Genomic DNA, 725 nt, shown 5'->3' on the forward strand with positions numbered 1-725 from the left:
TATATATATATATATATATATGTCTCGAGTTGTAGCTGTAATTCAAAGGGGCCAGCCTTGTCATGTTCTGTGTGAGGCTGAATTTCCCTGAGAACCACGTTAATGTTATGCATGTCTGTGGAGTACTCAGCCATTTGTGAGTTAATTTTATCCTCGTGTGGTAATGAAAAGTGAAATTGACATCCAATATTTGCTGTGTATATGTATGAACTTTTCTTCGGATTTATGTATCTACTGTCTCTCACAGTTTCTCTCTTTCTCTTTCACTTCCTTTGTGTCCCTCTTCTCTCCCGCTTTTGATTTAACAATGTGTATATGTATCTATGTATCTACTTCTCTTGTGATGAATGCCGTCACCACTCACTGTGTCTTTCACTCTCTCTCTTTCTTTCTTACTTGATCTATGAAGTATTTAAAAACATAAAATGAACGCTGCCATCACTCTCCCTTTCTCTCTCACTCTCTCTCTCTCTCTCTTACTTCCTCTCTGTCCTCCTCTCTCTCGCTTTGCCACTTCTTTGAAGTAAGTGTGACACACACAACAGGTACATACAAAAACAAAAAGTTAGCATATTAATATTATTGATTTTAGATCACACCTTAAAAATCCAACAATTGCTTCAATTGCATTAACATATACATACAAGTACATTTATATATATTCATATATGCATACATACACACACACACACACACACATATACATACACACACACATACATATA

This window comes from Octopus bimaculoides, chromosome 1 (assembly GCF_001194135.2).
Source record: "Octopus bimaculoides isolate UCB-OBI-ISO-001 chromosome 1, ASM119413v2, whole genome shotgun sequence".
NCBI lineage: Eukaryota > Metazoa > Mollusca > Cephalopoda > Octopoda > Octopodidae > Octopus > Octopus bimaculoides.